This window comes from Heptranchias perlo, unplaced genomic scaffold, assembly GCF_035084215.1.
Source record: "Heptranchias perlo isolate sHepPer1 unplaced genomic scaffold, sHepPer1.hap1 HAP1_SCAFFOLD_47, whole genome shotgun sequence".
NCBI classification, from domain to species: Eukaryota; Metazoa; Chordata; class Chondrichthyes; order Hexanchiformes; family Hexanchidae; genus Heptranchias; species Heptranchias perlo.
Genome location: NW_027139484.1, coordinates 7,541,474 through 7,549,348, shown reverse-complemented (window position 1 = coordinate 7,549,348; position 7,875 = coordinate 7,541,474). Strand labels below are relative to the sequence as shown.

Below are 7,875 nucleotides of genomic sequence, written 5' to 3'. Positions count from 1 at the left end.
ACTAAGGGATACACACGACAAACTCACAGGCAATGACAGCGAAATGGCAGAAATATTAAATAATCACTTTTCTTCAGTATTTACCAGGGAGACCAGCATTGAGTGCATGACAGTGGAAGAAGAGATCAAAAAAATATAAAGACATTTAAGATCGAAAGGGGGGGAGATAATTGATAATCTCATCAAACTAAGTGGGGAAATTTCCTGTTAGGTGCCTAACCAGAGTTTCAAACCGCTCACCCACGCTAATTTCCGTATTACTGTTCAGATTCATTTCACAGGGACACGATTACTGTGCACCATATAGGGAGGCTCAGTGAAAGGCGGAAATTGATCTATTAATGGAATCATGGAATAGGACAGCGCCATTCGAATGCCATTCGTCCCATCGTGCCTGTGCCAGCTCTCTGAAAGAGCTGTCCAGTTAGTCCCACTCACCTGCTGTTTCCCCATAGCCCTGAAAATGTTTCCATTCAAGCGTTTATCCAATTCCCTTTTGAAAACTGTGAGTTAAAAAAACAATATTGAAAGGGGTGCTGGGGCCTCTGCAGCGTCAATGTAGAGTGTGCGATGATTGAAGTTATCAAGATGTTTCTTTACACATGGTATGTTGTGCAATCATCCTGAAATATCTTCAATATCCAACACAAATTGAATTGCAAACCTGACGGACCAACACTGGAAAACAAGTCACGAGTGAACGCAAATCATCTGGGACCCGTTTTCAGCCTCACGGCACTTTAAGTAAAGTGAAATAACTTTGCATTGAAAAGATTTGGAACTTGCATCTGTGCCTTTATCTGTTCCATTTCTTAAAGTTGCTGGCGTCTGATGATGTACTCGCCTCTGCTCCCTCCATTGAACAAGAAAGGAGGTGTTTGACGTTGACGGGACCTGTTGGTTATGAGCTCATCCTTTACATTGAGTGGGTTCACGTCTTTTGAACGGCGTCAACTTTAGCCCAGCGGTGAACTTCACAACATACAAGTTCATCACCGTCTCACCGCGGGCGCTGACTGACATGTTTATTGTTATTTATTTCAGACCTAAATAAATAGTAACCGTGATTTGAAATTTGCACTAAGTGATTTTTAGGTAGTCGCCTTTAAATGTTTCAAAGGCGACCCCTAATTTATGATCGTCCGCCATTTCTCCAGCCGTTTTGAAAACAAAACATGTCTCTGCTTTTCGCGTCTTTTTTCGAAAGGGAAAAAAATATATTTCCCGTGACCTCTGAAGGATGTACAAGTACATTTCAGAAAGCTGAAGCAAGTTCACCGAGCTTAAATCGTCTGACCACGTTAAAGGCGCTATATATATATATATAAATATGTATATATATGTAATATATGCAAGTCGTTGCTGTCTGTTTCTGTGGTTGTCTTTTTTCTCTGTGTGTCCATCTGCAGGTCAATTTTGAATCAATACCAGTGTTCGTGTCAGTTTGTTGCATGAAATAAATGAGAGTATCAGGCGCTCCCCTCCCTGCCACTGGGTCGGTACTGAGTCAGGGTTCAGACCAAACTTCTGGGTTTTTTTGTGAAAAAGCAATTAAAACCTTCATTCGGGAATTATCCAGTCTCATGTGAGCGGTGAAAGAAACAGTGACCCCGATGTGATGTGAACACGCAGCCTTTTGATCTGGAGTCAGACCTTTGCACCACGCGCTCTGAAGACAGGATCCTGGATGTTATCATTTATATGAATGTTTCTCAAACACCGTTTCATTTATCCCACCCTGGTTGAATCGATGGGGCTTATCAAATCTCCGCCAGATCCCACCGGGAATGAGACAGTATTGGAAGCAGCCTTCACCCCCACGATCACGCTGGCTTTCATCGCCTGCTCTCAGCGGACTGCATGAACAGGGATGGGAGATATGGACTTTGTTCATATTATTCAGCAATGTGAATCGTTAAATATTTACTAATTTTTAATGGGAACAAGGTTTTAAAATGTTTCCGCCTGGTTTCGAACCGGGGACTTTTCGCGTGTAAGGCGAACGTGATAACCACTACACTACGGAAACCTGATACTGCCAACTCCGTGTTAGGGATATAACCCCTCAGCCAAACTAATTTCCGTATTACTGTCCAGGAGCTCATTTCACAGGGATACATTTACTGCGCTGTATTTCGGAAGGCTGCAGAGAAGGATCGGTGGCGATGGTCAGGCAGGGAATCTCAGAGCATCGCGCCCACACAAACATTTCACTGTTTTTTTTCATGTGCCTGATATCCGACCGCAGTGTAAATTATGGCGAATCAGGCATGCTCAGATCACATTGTTCACAGAGTGTTTTCTTGCAGCCAAATCACACATTAGAAAACGTGAAATGAGATGAAGAGATCGGAGCCATTTAAAGTGCTCCCAGTTACTGCTGATCAGGAATTAAAACCTGGCACCGGCTTCAGGGCGATCAGAATGAGGCAATGAATCCGAAAGTGGGAAGAAAAAAAGCGCAATTTTCGTTCCTGGGTGGGCTTGAACCACCAACCTTTCGGTTAACAGCCGAACGCGCTAACCGATTGCGCCACAGAAACCGCCCGGTGCTTTTTCTTGCAAGATACACTAAAGCAGCGTGTCACCGAGCCAAAGTTACATGTTGCAGGCACAGAAATGCAATTGTCCACTATCAGTGTTACTTTTCCAGAAATAAAGGATGGGACATTGTTTATGGAAACATGGAAACGGTCTGGTCTCGCTCACAGCATCGATATCACCGCCAACCAGCTCTCCTGCAACCGGCGCGCCCACCGGTGCTTTGTCTGTTATTGAGTCGGACTGTGGGAGAACCTTCACCACACGGACTCCAGCGATTCGAGAAGGCGGCTCACCACCACCTTCTCAAGGGCAATCAGGGATGGGCAATAAATGCCGGCCTCGCCAGTGACGCCCACAACCCATGAACGAATGAAGAAAAAGTATTCTGAGCGTCCTGACGCTGTTATCAGGTTTTGATCCCTGATCTGCAGTAACTGGGAGCGCTTTAAATGGCTCCGACCTCTTAATTTCACCCACAACATCAGAGTAACTGTTCCAGGGGGACATGCCGACTCAACTGCGTTTTGGCCGCCTGTCTGCTCAGTCCTTTATTCGTCTCCAATTCCGTTTCCCAAAGCGTATCAGCAGATTCACAAAGCTCTTTGTCATTTCGGTTCCTTTCGATTTTTCCAGCTCCCGATTGGCAATAATTTGCAAACCTGGTTGCAGCCCTCCGCCTTCCATCGTGTCCAGGGATGGGTTATGTGGAGAGACTGGAGAAGCTGGGATTGTTCTCCTTCGAGCAAAAAAAAAGGTTAAGGGGAGATTTAATAGAGGTGTTCAAAATTATGAGGGAATTTTGATAGAATGGATGGGGAGAAGCTATTTCCATTGGCAGGAGGGTCGATAACCAGAGGACACAACCTGCATTTATATAGCACCTTTAATGCAGTAAAACCTCACAAAGTGCTTCACAGGAAGAGTTTTTGAACAAAACTTGACACTAAGCCACATAAGGAGATATTGGGACAGGAGACCAAAAGCTTAGTCGAAGAGTTAGGTTTTAAGGTATGTGTTAAAGGAGAGAGAGGCGGAGAGGTTTAAGGATGGAATTCCAGAGCTTAGGGCCTAGGCAGCTGAAGACACAGCCGCAAATGGTGGAGCGATTAAAATCGGGGATGCGCAAGAGGCAAGAATTGGAGGAGCACAGAGATTTTTTTTATTCGTTCATGGGATGTGGGCGTCGCTGGCGAGGCCGGCATTTATTACCCATCCCTAATTGCCCTTGAGAAGGTGGTGGTGAGCCGCCTTCTTGAAACGCTGCAGTCCGTGTGGTGAAGGTTCTCCCACAGTGCCGTTAGGAAGGGAGTTCCAGGATTTTGACCCAGCGACGATGAAGGAACGGCAATATATTTCCAAGTCGGGATGGTGTGTGACTTGGAGGGGAACGTGCAGGTGGTGTTATTCCCATGTGCCTGCTGCCCTTGTCCTTCTAGGTGGTAGAGGTCGCGGATTTGGGAGGTGCTGTCGAAGAAGCCTTGGCGAGTTGCTGCAGCTGCAGTGCATCCTGTGGATGGTGCACACTGCAACCACATTGTGCCAGTGGTGAAGGGAGTGACTGTTTAGGGTGGTGGATGGGGTGCCAATCAAGCGGGCTGCTTTGTCCTGGATTGTGTCGAGCTTCTTGAGTGTTGTTGGAGCTGCACTCATCCAGGCAAGTGGAGAGTATTCCATCACACTCCTGACTTGTGCGTTGTAAATGGTGGAAAGGCTTTGGGGAGTCAGGAGGTGAGTCACTCGCCGCAGAATACCTAGCCTCTGACCTGCTCTTGTAGCCACATGATAGGGTGGGGAAGCGAGGTTCTGGTGGGATTTGAAAGCAAGGATGAGAATTTTAAAATCAAGGCGTTCCCCGACAGGCGGTTTGACTGGAGCGTCACACCGTTCCCTCCCGTCTTTACTTCCACATACGTACATTGGGACAGGGCTTGGGCGGATTTTTCTGTGTCTCACCCGGGGCCGCTGAGTCTCCTGCAGTCCCCACGATCACCAACTCACCCAGTTTGTAAATTTAAACCGGAACAAGTGCCTCGCAAAGGGCAAGAGATGAAGGCAAGGCTGGAACCTCTGGCAAAAAAAAAATCTCTTGCCCACCAGCGAGGTTTGTGTACCTGAATCGCTAACTCTTCTTTCAAAGTTTTGACATTCTTTGGACGCCACGCGGCACCTCCAGACTTGTCTCTTGCACTCACAGTGAAGCGGAGGGCCGTTTTCCCTCGCACCGGCAGCAATTGTGATATCAAGAAAAAGGTGGCGGAGAAATTCTCAATTTCAGCGAAAATGGAGCGCTGGGGTCCGCTCATGAGGGCAGCGTAAAAGTTGCAACTCGCACCCACGATCCCGAGGTGAATGACTCCAACGACTGAGCTCGCCAAACCTGAGGAAACTGTTACTTCCTTGTCTGTTGTTGCAGCGAGCCGGCTGTTGGCTCCGCTCCAAGGGTTCAGTGCAAACCATGAAACAGGTTCTCCTGAATTCCATGGTGTCGAAGGCAATCGAGTAACAAGTCGAGCAATGTATTTCGCTCAATCATTGATAATTCCATTCAGATCTTCTGCATTTCAGCTGCACTTCCCCCCAAACATTGCGATTAATTTTGCTCAGTATTTGTTTCGCTTGTTTAATATTTTGTTCTCCGGTTTTGCCGGTTTTGCTGTCGTTATCAATGACAGGGAGCAATGAACAATGAACTAGTGACCAAAGTTCCGTTTATTATTAAAAAGCAGTGATTCCGAAATTATCCAGGCTGATATGAATGGTAAGATAAATAGTGATTTCGACACTGAAGTCAGACGCGCTACCGTTTCTCCACGAGGTCTGCTGATGGCATAGATTATATATGTATAAAAACTTATTATATCCTTAAATATATATATTTGATGCAATGTTCCCTTGTGGTTGGGAATAGTTCATTGCACAAAAATAATTCAAGTCTGTGAGACATTTCATGTTTTCTTTAATCGCCATTAATACGTTCTGTTGGACACTGAAGGAAATGCTAACTTGTTTGCCAAGTGACAATTAAAACGTCAATAAATCTTTGTGCTTTGCATGTCATGAACTTTTATCCCTTCCCATTTTACATACTGTATTTTAGGAGTCTGCTTAAAAATGTTTAGTGCTTATTATACAAGGAATCCGGTGCAGCCGCTGTTAAATTTAAAAAGGATTGTCGCCCCTTTCACGCTTGAACAAACTCGACCCTGGAGGTTTATGGGGAGCAAGTCCCAACAAAATGTTTCCCTCCGAGGTCAAATCGGGGAATTTCTGCATGTAACTGGTGAACATGATAACCGCTACACTACGGAAAGGACAAACTTTTCGGTCTCAGGTCTGAAGGAAGTGTCTCGGGAAAACATGAACCGCTGAAATATCATGAACAGTTCATGAACTGTTGACTCTCTTTACACTGACTCTTTTCACGAACATTTCATCGATCGAAACTATACAAGTCACAGGGAAAAATGTCAAAGTCATTAAACTCCCGAATTAGCCCCAAAATCAATCAATCTCAGTTTTGAAATGTTCAATTGACCCCCGGCCTCAACAGCTTTTTGGGGGTGAGTGTTCCAGATTTCCACTCCCCTTTGTGTGAAGAAGTGCTTCCTGACATCACCCCTGAACAGCCGAGCTCTAATTTTAAGGTTACACCCCCTTGTTCTGGACTTTCCCCACCAGAGAAAATAGGCTCTATCTGCCCTGTCAAATCCTTTAATCATCTTAAACACCTCAATTAGATGACCCCTTAATATTCTATACTCAAGGGAATGCAAGTCTAGTCTATGCAACCTGTCCTCATAATTGCTTATCAAGGATAGCCACCAAAATGGGTTTTACGATGGCTGGCTTTTGAGTGCATTGGCTTTTGCCAATGGGCACGTTGGTCTCGGGTTATGATTCTCGCTTCGGGGTTGTTTGTCCAAATATGTGAGAGATCCCGGACGAGCCCTTATTTTACTTTTGATCTTGAACGTCCAAAGACAGAAAAGTACCCAAATCACCTCACATGAGTGAAACAATTCCTATGTTTCATACTATTACCTAACACAACTGCCCAACTTGGTTCTGATGAAAGGTCATTGACCTGAAACATTAACTCTGTTACTCTCTCCACAGATTCTGCCTGACCTGCTGAGGGTTTCCAGCATTGTCCATGTTATCAGAGTATCACTTCCCTCTTCACCTCACTACACTCCTCCACTAGATGTCGCCTTGTGGTGCAAACAGAATCCTTCCGCACAGCCAGGTGTTCTGCTTTCGGCATTAATTATAACTATAACTTTTGAACTTGTTAGTTCAAACATATGGCCTTGTCCATTGACCAGATGGCAGAATGGTGTTTATCTCTCACCAGTGCAGCCCTTTCCCGCTGCATCAGCTTGGAATGATACGTAGCAATCATACAGATGTCACACCTCTCCTGCTTCCCTGTGAAGCTGGTGAGACGAATAACACACAATGCTGTCTGACACACATACACACCAGCTCTGAATGATTTAAAGGCCTTGCTATGATGGTCAGAGAATTGTTTATATCAAAAGGATAATTATACTTATGAGTATTCTGATATCAGCTACAATCCAAGAGTTTCTGGACTTCAGAATCTACCGGTCGCTATATTAAACATATGCATGCATATAAAATGAAGCAAATCTGTCTTATGATTGTAGTTTCATTCTCCCAACAGAGATCTATAGTTCCTTAATTAAGAGGCAAAAGCTATAGATCAATATTCCTTCAATATAAAGACTAACACCTTCCTTACAATACAGATACCCCAAACTAATATAACACCTCAAACTGATGGAGCTTCTCAAACTAAAACAGTACCTCAAACGAATACAGTACCTCAAATGGATAGTGAATTTGAAACTAATATAATACCTCAATCTAATGCAGTACCTTAAACTAATACAGTACCTCAAAGCGATACAGCAACTGAAACTAATATAATACCTCAAACTAAAACAGCATCTCAAACTAATACAGTATCTCTAACTAATACAGTACCTCAAACTAATACAGTACTTCAAACGAAGACAACACCTTAATCTAAAACAGCACCTCAAACCGATACAGAACCTGAAAATAATATAATACCACAAACTACTGCAACACCTCAAACTACTACAACACATCAAACTAATACAGCACCTCAAAGTAATAGAGCATCTCAAACTAATAGAGCACCTAAAACGAATACAACACCTCAAACTGATACAGCACCTTAAAATAATACAGCACCTCAAACTAATACAGCACCTCAAACTAATAGAGCACCTCAAACGAATAAAACACCTTAATGTAATACAGCACCTCAAACGAAGGCAG

General features: G+C 44.2%; 2 non-coding genes across 2 annotated transcripts; both read right to left on the bottom strand.

Moving 5' to 3' along the window:
• Window positions 1-1,956: 1,956 nt before the first annotated feature.
• Window positions 1,957-2,029, bottom strand: trnav-uac (transfer RNA valine (anticodon UAC)). Its single transcript has one exon. It is a non-coding gene; the product is annotated as a tRNA-Val (tRNA).
• A 440-nt stretch (window positions 2,030-2,469) lies between these two features.
• trnan-guu (transfer RNA asparagine (anticodon GUU)) lies at window positions 2,470-2,543 on the bottom strand. Its single transcript has one exon. It is a non-coding gene; the product is annotated as a tRNA-Asn (tRNA).
• Window positions 2,544-7,875: the final 5,332 nt, after the last annotated feature.